Source organism: Alligator mississippiensis, chromosome 5 (genome assembly GCF_030867095.1).
Source record: "Alligator mississippiensis isolate rAllMis1 chromosome 5, rAllMis1, whole genome shotgun sequence".
In the NCBI taxonomy this organism is placed as follows: Eukaryota; Metazoa; Chordata; order Crocodylia; family Alligatoridae; genus Alligator; species Alligator mississippiensis.
This window is the reverse complement of record NC_081828.1, coordinates 192,377,420-192,393,641: the sequence shown is the minus strand read 5'-3', so window position 1 is coordinate 192,393,641 and position 16,222 is coordinate 192,377,420. Positions and strand designations below refer to the sequence as shown.

At 39.9% G+C, this 16,222-nt stretch overlaps 1 protein-coding gene across 1 annotated transcript in view; it reads right to left on the bottom strand.

Annotated features, from left to right (window-relative positions):
• The window catches only part of ZEB1 (zinc finger E-box binding homeobox 1), a 245,785-nt gene that overhangs the window by 180,214 nt on the left and 49,349 nt on the right, over positions 1 to 16,222 (bottom strand). The window lies entirely within an intron of this gene.

Sequence of the window (16,222 nt, the reverse complement as noted above, 5' to 3'; positions counted from 1 at the left end):
CCAGCCCATGGAACTCCTCATGGGTCCAGAAATTTGGCAGCTAAGGAATGGTGGCAATTAATGCTACCACTGTTCCCCCCCCCAAATTTCTAAGACTTGTGGGCCCAGTCATAGAAAAGTAGAGTCAGAAAAACCTAAAAGTTAGCTAGTCCAACCCACTGCTTGAGGCAGGTCCATCCTTGGCTAGACCATCCCAGCCAAGTATCTGTCTAACCGGCTCTTGATAATTCCACAATTCTTCTAGGTAGCCTGTTCTAACACTGAAACCACTCTCATACTCAGAAAGCTCTTCCTACTCTCCAACCTAAATTTCTTTTGCTTTAGCCTGAGTCCATTGATCTTAGTCCTTTCCCCTCCAGCCAAAGAGAAAAACACATTTCCATCCTCTTTGTAATTACCCTTCAGGTATTTGAAGGCTTATCAAATACCTTTTCAGTTTTACCTTCTCCTGACTAAATAATGCCTGTTCTCATTAAGTTTTGCTTCCCAGATCCCGAAACATTTTTGTTGCTCTGTGCTGTACACTTTTCAAACTGTCCACACTCCTTTTGAAGCATAGGGCCCAAAACTGGACGCAGTGCTGCAGGTGAGGCCTCATCTGTGCCAAATATAGGAGAAAAATCACTTCCCTGGATTTGCAAGCGACACTCCTGTTAATACAATCTAGGATACTGTTGTCTTTTCTTTGCCACAAGAGCACACTGTTGGCTCATATTCAGCTTATGGTCTACTGTAATACCCAGGTCCTTCTCTATGGTACTACAGCCTGGCCAAGCATTTCCCAGTCCTTAATTGTGCATGGAATTATTCCATGCCAAATGCACTACCTTGCATTTGTCCTTGGTGCCTTTCATCTAATTGACTGCAGACCATTTTTGAGTCTATCCAGGTCAGTCTGGATCCTCATCCTGCTTTCCAGTGTCTGCAACTCCACACAACTTGGTGCCATCCACAAATCACTAAGTGTATACTCTGCTAAATGTGCAAAGTGTATGCCCCATCATCCAAATCACTAACAAAGATTATATTAAACAATACTGGATCAAGGACAGGCACCTGGGGGATGCAACTTTATACTTCCTCTCAGCTGCACAGTGAACCATTGATTACTAGTCCTTGAGCACAATGTGTAAAGTGGATACCTAATTGGTTGTATCAGAGCCTATCCATGCTTACAGTACTTTCAGCTAGTCTATTTTTCCATAGCTTGTTAATGAAAATGTTGTGGGAGACTGTCAAAAGCCCAATCCACAGTCTATCACCTTATTGTAGGAGGAAAACAGATTGGTCAGGCATGATTTGCTCTTGGTGAATCCATGATGGCTGTTCCTGATCACTAGGGATCCTAGTTTTCTCAGTTAAAAAATCTCAAATTCTCTGATTAACCCCCAACCCCCACCTGTTTTATTTCCGTGAATAAAATGAAATGCCACTCCATATATAGGTACCAGCTGAACACAATGTTTTATTGATATACTTACAATTTTTAAACAGTTTGGAAGCCTATCAGTGCCTCAATCACTATAATAAAATAAATTCTAAATACCTATACATTTTGGCATTTGATTTTCAGTTTATTATGGAAAATCAGAGCTCCCCTTACCCCGTTCATTCACCTGGATGTGGTCCAGCTGCAGCTGCCCCCCACTGCTTTGTGTCACTGATCAGCCTTGATATGCCTGTGCCCTGCCCACGCCATTGCCCCTCACTCCCAAGCCACAACCTCCTCCCCCTGCCGGTGCCCTTCACTCCTTAACCCACAGTCCCTCCCACCTCTGCTGGTGCCCCTCACTTGTGACCTGCATCCCCCTGCCCCCCAGCCCTGCCAGAGGGCGCCCCCAGCTTCTGGAACTACGAGGCCAGGGACCCAGTTCCACAGCCCCCTGCCCTTGCCCTGCCCCCCCCCCCCCGGAGCCCTGTCTGCTACCTATGGAAGGCGGTGGTTGCTCTGCCTGGAGCAGAGAGTGGAGCCTGGCTCCCTCTCTCCCACAGGCAGCAAAGCTGGACTGGAGCCTGTGGTGGGGAGTGGATGTGCGCCAGCTATTGTGGGCTCAAAGCTCCCCGCACTGCTGCCCTCCACGGACCAGTGGGACGGACTCGGCATGGCGGGGCAGAGTGGGATGGGAAGGCTCAGTGCCACCACCGGGAGCTCTGCGCCATCATGGCGAGGCACCCCCTGCCCATCCAGCAGCAGTGGGGTGGTGGCACAGAGTTATGCCCCCCACTGCTGCCAAGCAGGCAGGGACTACCTCACCATTGCAGCACAGGGTTCCTGGAGGCAGCATCAAGACTCCCTGCTCTGCTCTGCCCTGCTGCAGCAGGTCCTGCCCACTGGGGAGAGGGCAGCGGGGTGGGGAGCCCCAAGCCCAGAGCCACCAGCCCGCATCCACCCCTGCTGCACACATAAATCTGGGGTGCATATGCTCCCCCATACCCTCCCCCAGGAATGGTGAGGAGCCAGGCCCCTGCCACACCATGGATGAGCCACCCACAGCTCCATCCTGCTCCCTGCCCAGGCCTTGCATTCGTGCATCCTGCCCTGACCCTGGGCCCTAAGCCACCTGCAAGATTTTACTGTTCCTTCCAATTTTTTTATACTGGCAGAAAGAGAATGCTCATTCTGTCTTCTAAAAGCAATGGCATGGATTTACACCTTAAATGTAGTGCCATACATCGTTCATTATCAGGCAAATGTACAGAAAGAAGTCTCCACTGAAGCAAGAGAAAATAAGTTAAAATGTTCTCCTTTTATCTCTTTGAACTTAAAGATCTTGAAGAAGATTGATTAAAACAAAATACAGTGAACAAATATTAAGTCTCCTTCTATTATTCTCTTACTGTAGGAGAAAGACTGAGGCAAAATTAAGTGCTGTTCTTCTTCCATATGACTAACAAATTCAGTTTAGTTGCACTTTCTAAATTGTTTTCCAAGTCCTTGATATAGAGATTGCTACTATATAGAGGTTTGTTTAAACATGAAACCAGTCCTGCACATAATATAAGGTGGAGGAGAAGGAAATATATCCTCACAGGCCAGAAGCACCTTGCAACAGACAGAAGAGGTAAGTGTAAGGCAAGGCCTACTAGCTACCTGTAGCAGGAGGCTTAGTATTCCTGATCCTTTAAGAGCAGGCAGGATGCAGATGAAGCAGGCAGCAGGTTTGGCAGGAGACAATCAGGAGCCACATGACCCAGAAGGGGGCTGGGCTTGCAGGATGTAAGCCCAGGGCCTGAACTGGGCAGGCAGTGGGGCTCTGGAGACTGCTGTGAGAATGTCTCCTAGGCAAGATGGCTATAGTTCCTGAATAATACCTAAGAGATTACAGCCAGTGATAACAACATCTGGATATTTCAGAGAGACTAAGGGAAGGAGGAGGAGGATCTAAGATGCCAGGGAGCAGGGCCAGAGCCTGGGTGAAGCAGGAAGACAGGACCAGAGAAGGTCTGGTGCCTGTAGGGGGCGAGCGGGGCAGGAGGACCAGGAGTGTCTAGTGCCAAAGAGGGTCTAGGAACTTGGAAATAGAACCAAGGCTTCCAAAGAAGGTGGTGCTCTCCCCAACCTGGGGGTCTTTAAGAGGAGGTTAGACATGCACCTGGCTGGGGTCATCTGACCCCAGTGCTCTTTCCTGCCCAGGGCAGGGAATCAGACTCGATGATCTGCTAAGGTCCCTTCTCACCTAAACATCTATGAATCAAGATAGGATCAGAGAAAGCCTAGTCCCTGGGGGATGTGGGAAGGGGGAACGGACCAGGACGGTCTAGTGCCCAAGAGGGACTAGATACCCAGGAATACTGTGGAGATGGGAGCCAGGGTGGGCTCTAGGACAGAACCAGAATAGAATCAAGCCTGTGAGTGAGACAGGAGCAGATGAGATCTCGCTTGGTAATCCCTAGGGCAGCCTCCCTTTTCTTAAAGGTGTAAGTACATCGAGGTATGGCAGGAAAACAGAAGGGGAGAAGCAGGGTAAAGCAAGGGCTGCGTAGCCACCTGGGAATATCATGGCCATCTCCGGGACAGGCCTTTGTTACACTACCAGTTCTCAAGAGAGAAAGAAAGATGCAAAGTGAAGTCTATCACAAGCAGAAGAGAAGAATTACACTACTGAGAAGTCACAAGGGATGAAAATGCCCTTATATTTAATTTCCTGTCATGATTTGTTTTCTTATAAACGAAGCAACACAAAGTCCTTTGTACAAACAGTAAGAGTAGCTGAAGTAGGGACAAAAAAGATTGACATGATTTTTGCTCCATTTGCCTGCTATAGAGTACATGAGTGATAACACAGCTGTCTGAACTGCTGATATCGAGTGTGCATAATTACTGCAAAATGCACAAAATTCCAAAATACAATAGTAATCCCCTGCACATAGCATGTAAAAAGCATGAAAAAGAGCCCATCCTCTAGGGAGTGAATATAACAGAAGATGGTACTGTTGTCTCCTATCAGCTACAAAATCATAACTGTAAATGAACAGCACTCTGGGAACCTAGACTCAGTTGACAGTTTCTTTATTTTGTCCAAATCTTCCTGAAGGAGACTGTAGTCATGTTTATAAATATATTGGCAATTAAGGGTTATGGGAATAGCTCAATCTCCAATTAATAATGGCAGTGCTCTATTTTTACAGGAAGGAATTTTCACTGAGAATCTGTTGCGATAACAATATTTTTCATTGTAGCAAGAAGGTATGTTCAAAAACAATGCCACTTTAAAAAAAGCCAAAACCCGACACGCAGGAAACAAGACAAGCCCTACCTAAACAACAGAAAGAATATCACCATATTTCTATTAAAAACCTCGTCATTAAATAAGATTTTCAGTAGATTTCATGAGTAGATCTTTGTATAAATAAAGGAATGTATTTAGTCTAAACTATAAATGTTTAAAGGTATTCATCTACTTGGTTTCTATTGCATACGCAGAAAAATATGGGAGCCCTCCAGTGGCCAAAGACACCTACATTTTTAAAAAATATGTTTACTAGTTTAACTGTCTTTCATTTAGACCATTGTAGACTTCAGTTGTAATAGAATTATTAATTCAACTTAATTTTTATAACATTGCTATTGAGCTTTTATCTGTGATATTGAATGTAATTCTTTCTAAAAAATTACTTTTCTGTTCTTACATGGGGGGGAGGAGAAGAGTCAAAAGATAAAGTAAGTTGTGTATTATCATCATATCCAAGGAAAGCATATGTATTTAAAAAAAAAAAATATAGTGCATCTTATTCTAATTTCATAATGAAGGGCAAGAACAAATCCCTGATCCTGTCATCATCATCATCATAATAATAAAGAATGTTCTAGAGAGAATCTCTCATAGGAGGAGTACTCTGGTCATACTATGCTTGGTGCTTTAGAAGCATGTGGAATACTAGTAGTCATACCTTTATACGGCTAATTATAAGTGAGATACATTTTGAAATAAAACTAATGCACAACAAAGTTACCTAAGGTCTATGACTTTGTGACGTAAGTTCACACATGGTGATACTTTCATTTGATTTCAAATAGGACAGTATCTTGAGCTCATGAGTAACCTCAAAACTACAAATATGCCTTGTTAAGTCTGGTTTTAGCTTTACATGTTCTAAAAATAGTCCCAGTTATTTAACAAATAAGCATTAAAATCTGAAGCCTGAAATATGTCTTTTCTTTACTACCCAACTGCCCATATTCCTCACCCTACAAGTTCCTTAACCACTGTTTTTAGCTCTTGTGACTTAAGTCTCATGTTCTTTGCTCAGCCACCCAGTTCCTGTAAATGAGAGTCCTTTCTGGCAGTGGCCACCACAACTGTAAACCCCTCTAAACTAGTGTGTGGCAAACCAGATCTACCCAGCCTAGATTAGCAAGCAGGATCAACTCTCCACTACCCAGTCTAGGAAAACCCTATTGAAACTAGCCTTATTTTTGAACACTTATTAAAGCTGTATATTAAAGCTGTGTATAATTAAACAAGAGAAGGATGAATTATGAACAAGGTGAAGGATACCCTACAAGTTATTTTTATACCTTCAGTATCCACAGGATTGCATGACACATGCACCCTAACAGGGAAAGGAGTGTCATTTAAAAAAAAAAAAAAAATTGTTAAAAACTGATTTAAAAAAAATCATTCTTTATAAAATCTACAAAGTTAAATGGTACATTCAACAAGTAACATGAATATGAAAAGGCCATGCTATGATAAAATGCCATAAACCTAACAACAGTGATTAGAGTTTGGTAAAAGGTCTAACCTACTTTGCTGCAAATTCAGCTTACCTGCACTACCAACTGTCATGGAAAGCTTTTCCTGGCTAAGGAGCAACAAGAGTGAACTTTATTAAAGTCCAGCATAGCAATATGACACACACCATCTAATTTAGTCAATTATTTCTCATCCAGGGTCTCTACATTTAACATGCATACAAAACCCTCCCTCCCTCACTCCACCCCCATTCCAAAGATAAGGTGCTGTAAATGGTCTGGACTGTGACTGGCTGCCATAGGAAAGGGAACTCCAAAACACAAAAGAAAGAAATTCTGGCAAGTAAAATATTTGGAGTATTGGTTTCATATTTCTGGTTTAGCAGTTACTCTATTCCAAAACAGCCAAGCCTAATGCAACTTGGTTTAATTCCTATTGCACTATTCTGCTCAAAGTCAAAACTCACAAGTGGCTTCCAGTAAAGCATAACATGTTAATTAGTTTTAAACAGGTCATAAAAGTCATAGTTCACACATAAAGCAATCAAACCATTCACTAAAACCCTATTCAACAGGCAATGAAGCTTAACAAACTACTTCTTCCAAAGGTCTAGCAAAGACAAGTACTTGAAGTAAAGACAATCACTTGAAGTGAAGTTATCTACTGACCTTTATCATCAGAATGGATCTAAAAAGACAGCCCAATTCCAAGTTGAATTTTCATCTTATACTTGAAAAAATAGCTTTTGGAAGGGTGTATAAATTTGTGGAAAAAAGCATGTAACATATTTTCAAAAGAACAAATTCCAAAAATATTGTATTTATAGTACTATTATGACATATGTTAAATTAAGGCACCCTCAATATATACATTCATTTAAGATGTAGGATTTTTTTCCTTCTAAAATCTGTTTAATAGTTCTAGAAATATGTTGGCAGTTCTGGTTTATTAAGACCCTTGACTATGAGAGTCTAACTATTCCAATGCAGTAAGTTCTATCAAGTGCTATAAAATGATACAGAAAATTGTGGATGCTTAATGCTTAGGATATTCCTCTCTCATGTTTATATTAGATTCGGTCCATATGGTAAATGCTTCATTTATACAAAATGCAATTTGCAGAATTGTCTTAGTTTAGACTAAACTATTAATGCTTTTGGAACAAATATTACATAGTAGTCGATGCACTTATATTTATCCTACAGGACACAGGAGTTAGCCTTGTCTTGAGGGTATGCCTCAACTTTCTAGTGGCTACACTCCACTTGTCTAGTGGGTTCAGTCTCACAATTGCTGCCCCTCTGTATTATGGCATAAACTATGCTCCCACGACTTGAAATCTGGCTGAATTAACCCCTAAATTTTGGTAAATCCCAACACCATGCCTCCTTACCCACAGTACAACACAAAAGGGGTTAGGCTACTGTGGAGGGGTCTGTTTTGGATGTTGGAACTGAAAATATGAGAAAATGAGCACTACCAAAAAAAAAAGGTGTTTTCAACCCAGAGAAAAAAAGGACAGAGATTGTGAAGTGTGTGACATGTACACTACACTAGTGTGTAGGCTAGGGACAGTTGTCCTTCTCTCTTCATATATTATAAGGAGAGACGATATGTATAAAAATAAAAAAAAACTTTAAGCAGCACGTGGCCTTGACTATGCATGTACTTCCTAGCAGGTTCAGTCTAAAAGGGTTACAGTCCATTTGTCAAGCTATATCACATTTCCTCCACACCCTTCCTTTCATAAGCAACTCAACACTGCTAACAGCTCACAAGAGCTAGATAGAGAAGCATAACGGTGACGAAATCAAGGCTATTTTTGTTTAAAATTTGGTAAAATACATGCTTACATGCTCCTATCTAATCACTAGTGTACTAAATTAAGAATGTGATAAATGAAATAATTAAAATTAGTAACAGATTCTAGATGGGCATTTTAAACAAAACTTTCTCACGCTGGAGAAACTCAGATCCCTAAAATAAAGGCTCCCATTTAAAAATCAAGCTCCAAAGCATCTCCAAGGGTACATGAAAATCAGTCACTAAACCCAGTAAGCTTTCCTTCTGTTAGCACAAGCATGTCATATCATGCCACAACATCCTCCAAATTTGTGACTGGGAACAAGCAAGGCATGCAATTCCCCAGGAATCCACTCCATTCGTGTGTGGCCAGGTCTATACTTGGAAGGTTTTGCTGGAAATAGCAATATTAGTATACTGTACCAATAAAATGTCCTAATATGGAGACAGTTTGCGTTGGTGAAACTGCACTTTTGTCAGTGTAATTGAGCACTCCCAAGCATAAGTGATACACTAGATGCTTGTTTGCAACAATACTTGATAAGAGCAATGTCCTGTTAACAGCAACATATCCTGGGGAACATTTTCCATACTATGAATTCAAATGCCACTCCTCATAACAGCAACAACCTCTTAGTAACACAATAAGGCACCAACTGTACCAACAAAAGTAAAAACATTGTCAAAATAAGTTGAGGCCACGGAAAAGGCATTTTTATTAGCACTATGTCAGTCACAAATCATATTCCTGACTGACAGCTATGCCAGGAGCTTTGAAATATGTATAAGTCCTAAGATTCATTTTTTTTACCATCTCTCAGAAATAGAGTAAGCCCTCATAGCGAAAGGGTTGTTATGCATATGAATATATTTCAACAGATGGCTTATAAGTCGGGGTGTTTTTATTACCAACCAGTTACTTAAAAAAATGTAAAATATACTTAGTTGAATAGCAATAGTACAAGTTTCAATATTATGCCCTGCAAGTGAACCCTGTTCAATATTGAAAACTTCTACCACACTTTCTGGCATGAAGGTGATTGACCAACCCAAAGCAGAGATGGACCACAGACTGTAAAGTCTCTTGAATAGGATGCCATTTGGGACAAATGTAGTTCTTCATTAAAAACTTTATTGAAACTATCACCTTGTTTCACATAAGCCAGTTAACAGGTGTCTGAAAGTAGTTTCTGCTGTGTCTGTTATCCTTTCCAATTTTCTATCTGTAGCCTAGGGGTGAAAGGTGTCCTTATCCTATTAAATTCCCGAGCCATTCCATCTTTTGCATTAATAAAGAAAATTCCACTGAATCTTCTCTACTATGATCAAGAAAACCATAATTTATTAGCTTGGTAAAGGATAAAATGGTGCAATACATGAAAATTCTACCATGGAATCATGAGACTCATGTAAGCGCAATCAACAATTCAGCTGGATTAGTTACTGAATTAGGTCATACATAACCATGAGAACCCTGGCTGAATTCCAATTCCACCACAGAATTAAAGTTACATTTATTATATGAATGAACAGAATAACAGATCTGTTAATGTTACAGATTAACAGATAGAAACATGTAATATATTTCATAAAGCAATTTGAACAGGTGCAGTGTTTTAAACCTCAAGTCAAAATCTCTTGCCAGCCAACAGACTGAAAAGCACAATTAAATGCAGTATTTATACAGTTTTAAGCTGCATAAAATGCTCGTCTGACAGTAGATTCAAAATTCATAAGTTATTCCATCAGCCCAATAGTACTTTTTTATTTCAAGAGATGCTTAGAAAAAAAAACTATACCTTTTAACCTTATAAATCAGATTCTCATTGGCAATATAAAATGTCGGATCAAAAGACTTAACTTCTACATCTTCAAAATTCTTTGTGTATATAAAGTAACACTTCTTGCACAACATATTAGTGTAAGTGTAGTTGTTAAAATAAATACAAGTTGTGATATATGTTCTTGTTAACATATTAAAAGCCATTTTTATTTCACAAATCACTCTATCCAATTATAATCCACGCTTACAATACAAATTTATCTTAAACAAATCTATATTAATTCAATGAACTCTGGTATTCTATTACTGTGACTACTGCCATTGAAATTGGTGCTTGACTATATTTATAGTCTGCTTTATACTTGATTTAATTTAGTTTAAACTAAACTTTGCGCAGTCATAATAAAATTTCAGCTAAGATGTCACAGTCTCCACAATACACCTATTGTCTTCAAGGACAAACTATACAATGTAAAGACACTAAGAGGACCAGTCAAAACTGCACAACTAAATTTTCAAAACTTGTGAATATAAGTCAGTAATGTTCATAACAGACAAGCGTGAGGCAATAAGGTTTGTTGGAAATCAAAGGGTAAAACACCAGAGGCATTTGTTAGCCATGAAATACTCCATTTCTCATTTTGCCGTAAATTCTGTAATACTGATATATCAGGGGAGAAGGTGAGGGAGGAGAGAGGAGAGAGATTAATAGTTATTCCTAATTTGGATATTTCCCTCTCTCCAAATTCAGAGAGGAAATGAGCATACTTATATATAATTATCATACAGAAATATTTCTAGGTAGCTTTCTATTTTAAATGGTTTGAGGTAGACTACTGGCCTAGATTGACTTTTAGTCTGACCCGGTATGGAAGCTTTTGTATTGTAAAAATATTTAGCTTCATAAAGAGCAGAACTGGTACCACTCTTCCTGGGCTTACTAATTTAAAAGTAACTGTTTATCAATCATAATGGCTAATGGAATCTATAAGCATTTCATCTAGAAAAGTAAAAACTTATCCACTACTATGATCTAGTAAAAGGTTAGCAAGATGACAACTTATCTAGTAAGACAACTACTCACCTAATGTTTTGTATTGATGCTTTCTGTCTTTCCTTTAAACTCTCTGCAATACAATGTTTAGCAAGAACTGGTCCCTGTCACAACTACTGCCACAAATATTGATTTGTTGATTCTGTATGTTTATGTAGCAAAAACTGCTTCAACTAACCTTGGATGAAACAGTGTTAAAGTTGGAGTGGTTTTGCTATATTTGAATAGATTTGAAAATAATAGATTTGAATATATTTGAAAATAACAACTGCTGCCCTTTTGTAAAGTTCTTTTGAAAGGGCTCCAAATATATGTGTCCGCACCCCTTCTGTTAAGACCCTCCAAGTGTTCTGAGGAGGTAGTTCCTAAAACATCTAAAATCTTTACCTACAGGTACCTTAACATACATATTTTCATGGGTTAACTATAGTTTGTAGTTCCCAAACTTTTGATGCCTGGGGTATGCTTTTTTCTGGGTTAAAATTGGCAGCACACTTTACTCATCAGTTCATGAGCCAGATCTGATTCATGGGCCTAACCCACCCACTGCATGGAGCTAAATCTGGTCCATGAGCCCAATCCTGCCACGCAGGACTAGCCCAGCCAGGGACCTCGGCACACTTCTGCTGGTTTCACAGCACACTGGTATGATACAGCAGATCCTTTGGGAATCACTGCTATATAGACGATTAAGAAGGCCTCTAGCATGTTTCCAAACACAATGCAATACAATTTCAGGATAAACTCCACAGACTCTGATTTTTGGATAATTCTAAATTTAAAGATGCTACAGGGCAATATTGCTTTGAAACAATGCCCGGTTTAAGACATAAGAACATAAGAGATGCCATACTGGGTCAGACCACAGTTTCATGTAGCCCAGTCTCTGTCTCTGTGGCAGAGGATGAATGGTAAATGGAAGAGTACTGAGCAGGTCATATCCAGAACAACTGACCCACCTTTCCCTTTCCTCCTACAACTCTCACTTTCCCCTCCTCTCCCATCCACCAAAAAAGTCTACACCAACCTTATTCTAAGAAAACATTTTTTTGTATTAGGAAATAGGCAAAGTAGGAAGCTATCTATTTTGAACTGTCTCTCAAAAATACCCTGACTAACCTCAAAAAGTCCAAAAAAGCCCTTCCTCAGGGAAAACAAAATTTCAGGTAAAAAGGTTACTTCTTGTTTATGCTGTGAAGCAAAAGGTGTAAGAGTAGGTCAAAACTGTTCTTGAAAACAGGTACCGAGTCACAACACATTCTGTAACTCAGAGGGCAACCTATATATGAGATGGACCTTTGCTTCAACGCGTGCTAATTAATGCAATGTGCTCTGTGTGCTAATCGAGTCTGCTTGAGTTAGGGCACTCCAGCAGCCTCCGTGTCACATGTATTCAGCATTACTGTGTTTCAAAATGGCAGCGAGGGCCTTTAACTAAAGCTTGTAGGACATTCTCAGCACCAGTTTGAACCCATGCTTTCTTAGCTGGCTTACGAGAATGTCCTGGAAGCTTGTCTCAAAAGCCTTGCTAAAGTCAAGGTACATCACATTCACTGCTCTCTCCACATCCTGAGAGCCAGTCATCACATCATGAGATGACTGGGTTGACTCAGGATGACCCAGCCCATACCTCAAATTAGAAACCTTAAGAGCAGCACATTTTAAGGAAAAAAAAAAAGTGAACCCTACTAACAGTGGGCAGCTTTTGCGTAGAAAGACCCCTGCATCCATAAAATTAGTTTAAATAGTGTGATAACGGATTCCATTCAGAGGACAAGAAAGGGATCATGAATACACCCTTGCTAACAATTAGCACAAATTTAAATACTAAGATTACAATAATTTTAAATGGCAGATATTTTAAAGCAGTTGAGAATATTTCTCCTATGTAAAGAAATTAAGATTTGGTAGTTAGAGTAGAAATATGTTTACCTTTTTTTTCCTGCTTGCTCCCTACCTCCAATTTCCACTCAATACTCAAGAGAAAGAACGTGGGGGAAGAGAGAGCAAACAAGCAGATCTCCATGAAAGTATGCAGAATTCCAAGTCTGTGGTCAGTCACCATTGTGCATTTTGAGGATATAGCTCCTCAACAGATTCAATGTACACTGAGTGGGTGTTCAGGCAAATTCTACAGCAGAAGTGCCACACCAGCCTTCTCAGCACAGTAATTAGCACTGCAGTAGGTATTCAAACATGTAGTTCATTGCATTGAAGCTATTCTGTGGTATAGTAGCCAAGAGTGCAATCACTTGTTTTGTCTTTCTCATTACCAGGGAATTACAGAGAGAAAGGAAGACAAACCCAGCACAAAGAATTAAAAGCTTTTGTAACAAGAGGAAATAGGATAGGAACAGTCAGGCAGAATCTGCACATAATGATAAACTCTGCTGTACTGTCTGTTACTTTTCAAAAGCTTTGGTTATTTTATACAACCAAAATAAGATAAATAACCTGATATGGTACCATGCAAGTATGGCCACTTACAGGGTTTCATGAATGAATATAACTATATTCAGGTTTAGGCCATTGAAAGTACAGAATAGAGCTCTGCTTCAACAGTAGGACACAAAAAAGTCTCATGATTGTGACTGATTGTCCACTGAAAGTGAAGCAGCATTGAAAATTTTAGATTGCACCTCCTGTAGCACAAGTCTGTTGGCCAAGATGTTTACTAACATAGCAAGTTCAAAATGCAGCAGTCTAGGCGCAGGTACTTTGAAGTACTGATACTAAAATGATGCCATTAAATAGATGTATACAACTAGATTCTGGAACCCTGATTACCAGGTAACATCTACTGAATAGGTGTTCCCCCTAAAACAAACTACAAGCAGCCTCACTCAAGTCTTTCCCAATTAAGTAGACTTGGTACTTGGCTGTCTTCAAGAGTCACCAATGAATTTTTTATTTTTTCAAGTTGTTGTTTTTTTAAAAGAATGAGCACAGCTTTAGGAAGAGAAGGAAATGTCAGACCCTTATGGCAGGAGCACCGCAGTGTGGTACTAGGTTTATGATAGGAGTTCATGGGTGCTAATGCATTATATAATAATAAAAGCAAGCAAGTTTTTAGCTAGAAAAAGAACACTTCCTCTCCCTAGCTTCTCAGCCAAATTAGTTAGCCTGCACCCCTAGTTGCAGTCATTCTTCGACAGATCCAGAGCTAAGCATGAAGTATATGCCTTTCCAGTCACTGTGTTAAACTATTCCTCAGATGGGCGTGCAGCCATCACAAATACCAAAGCAGTTCCAAATAAGTCTAAGTACACTCCGTCTCTCTCAAGCAGCTGAACTAGCAAAAGTGCAAACTGATCTTGCCCAAGTTGTCCTTTATCACGCTAACAATAGTAATAGTTAAGGATCCACCTAAATCATGGTCTCACAGAAACTGCAAAAAACAGCATTGTCCACAATTGCCGCGAAATATGGCATTGGCCACAATTTCCCATAAAATCAACCAAAAGAAAAGTAGTAGTGATATGGACCGAGTAAAGGTGCCATCTACCAATCAGCTGCAAGGGGTGGGGCTGCCACAAAACACCCACAGAATTGGCTGTGCACACCACTATTGGGCTGCAAAAAACCCTTTGTCTCGCCATGACTTGGGTAGGTCCATACTAATAGTGGCTCTGAATAGCATCTGGAAGAAAGTGACCCTGGGCACGTCTACATGAGATGCTACTGTTGTTAGTGCACATTTAATTAGTACTTGTATAAGCAAGTACTAAATAAATGCACAGTAATTGGAGTTACTACTGTGCAGTAGCATATTAGCATTGTTAGTGTTATGACGCACTACTGCAAAGTAATATTCGGCTACTGCCCAGTCAGCATCTTATGTAGATGCACCACCTCCTGCCCCGCCAGATCCAGGCCTTAGCAGGCATCAGATTATCTTGTACTATGCCAAAAATTGTTTGCAAAGATTCACAGAAGGAAAGCACTATCAACAGTTATAATAATGATATTGATGGTGGAGTTGCCAGAGCAAAGGAGAAGTCAATTCCAACCAGCATTCCTGGTGTTTTCAGGAAACAGTCAGTATTTAAACTCCATAAGCAGTTCAAAGAAAAGCTGAGATTTTAGATGCACCAAAAATCTTAATGATAATTTCCATACCTTTATTTGAATTTAATTTTAAATAAAGTCAACAGAAGAAACATCCTAAAAAAAAGGTAATCCAAACTAAATTTATTTTTTTCTGCATTTTATACAGACATATACTACACATGCATTTCTGCAGCTGTCTACATTTGATTGCAAGAGAAAAAGCTTCTGATTGCCAGCCTGCTCCCTCAGCAATTGACTGGAACAGTGGCCCAAGTCCAGCATTTTACTTAATCGACCAATACAAAACTCCAGATATTTGGTTCTGTTGTAAATGCAACCACAATCATACCAGACAAATTATCTCAAGGAACTGGAGAAGGAATAGATTGCTTATGCTATAATTAGGGCTGCAGGTAATAACAGCTCATAGGGGCATGTAATCAGGCATGTATCAATTTCTTCTACATTTCAGGGCTCTACCACTAAACTAGAAAGCACATCTCATTTTTGTGTTAAAACCTTTATTTAAAAAAAAAAAAAATGGGGGGGAGGGGAAACATCAGGTAAAGAGGTATAAAAATACTGCAGATTTCTAGACATAGTAAGCCCCCCCATTTAGATCTTGTCTGAAAATTTGAATGAATAGTTTTCTGTTAGAAAATTCTGTTTCGAAGTCAGTGTTATCAAGGAACACAGCTATTTTAACAACACTTCCAAACAAATATTTCTAGACTATTTGAAATTGAAATGGGAATATTTTGTTTTAATTTGACATGGAAAAGCTTTGTTTCAGTGAAGCATATCTTATGATTGGTCAGACTTGTCACATGTTCATCTGTGTGTTCTTATATTGAAGAAGTACAGAGTGTTTTAGATTAGTTCAATTTACCCAAGCAACGTCAGAGTACGAAAAGCTGCGCTCTGTTACTTGGCTCAGCTCAGTCAACAAAACAGAGGGTGAAGCTGGGATTGAATGATGGCAAACCTGCATCTGTGCAAGTCTCTCTCTCATTCCCACAGCTGCTGGGTACTGTAAGGCATATTCATTGATTTAACCTCACAAAGCCTTCCCTGTCCTGAAAGATGAAAAGAGGAAGTGGAAAGCAGTTCAGGTCAGACTCAGCAGTTGTCCAATTCCCAAACAAAGTGTTTTTCTGACATTGCTCCCAATGCAAGTAATGTTGCAACATTTCTTACACAGCCTTCATCTGTGAGTATTTTAGAGGAACTGGCAGGGAGAGACCGCTGGGAAGTAGCATTCTTTTATGAAACAGTTGGGGAGGAGAGGGAGGAGAAAAAAGGCTAGCTCCGTATTTGGCATTGGTATGATACTAC